This window comes from Triticum dicoccoides, chromosome 1B (genome assembly GCF_002162155.2).
Source record: "Triticum dicoccoides isolate Atlit2015 ecotype Zavitan chromosome 1B, WEW_v2.0, whole genome shotgun sequence".
Taxonomy (NCBI): Eukaryota; Viridiplantae; Streptophyta; class Magnoliopsida; order Poales; family Poaceae; genus Triticum; species Triticum dicoccoides.
The window spans coordinates 705,074,849-705,075,754 of NC_041381.1; positions in this window are offsets into that span (position 1 = coordinate 705,074,849).

Below are 906 nucleotides of genomic sequence, written 5' to 3' on the forward strand. Positions count from 1 at the left end.
TAAGCCTCCGAGTGGGAAGATTGCTCTCCACTCGGTAGGATTTTTAAATACTTAGGCGAGTACTGGACTGCAGCTAAGACTCCGAGTGGGAGGATTGCTCTCCACCCGGTCGGATTTTTAAATACTTAGGCGAGTACTGGACTACAGCTAAGACTCCGAGTGGGAGGATTGCTCTCCACCCGGTCGGATTTTTAAATACTTAGGCGAGTACTGGACTGCAGCTAAGCCTCCGAGTGGGAGGATTGCTCTCCACTCGGTAGGATTTTTAAATACTTTGGCGACTACTGGACTGCAGCTAAGCCTCCGAGTGGGAGGATGGCTCTCCATTCGGTAGGATTTTTAAATACTTAAGCGAGTACTTGGACTGCAGCTAAGCCCCCGAGTGGGAGGCTGGCTCACCACTCGGCAGGATTTTTAAATACTTAGGCGAGTACTTGGACTGCAGCTAAGCCCCCGAGTGGGAGGCCGGCTCACCACTCGGTAGGATTTTTTAAATACTTAGGCGAGTACTTGGACTTCAGCTAAGCCCCCGAGTGGGAGGCTGGCTCACCACTCGGTAGGATTTTTAAATACTTAGGCGTGTACTGGACTGCAACTAAGCCTCCGAGTGGAAGGATTGCTCTCCACTCGGTAGGATTTTTAAATACTTAGGCGAGTACTGGACTGCAGCTAAGCCTCCGAGTGGGAGGATTGCTCTCCACTCGGTAGGATTTTTAAATACTTAGGCGAGTACTGGACTGTAGCTAAGACTCCGAGTGGGAGGATTGCTCTCCACCCGGTAGGATTTTTAAATACTTAGGCGAGTACTGGACTGCAGCTAAGCCTCCGAGTGGGAGGATTGCTCTCCACTCGGTAGGATTTTTAAATACTTAGGCGAGTACTGGACTGCAGCTAAGCCTCCGAGTG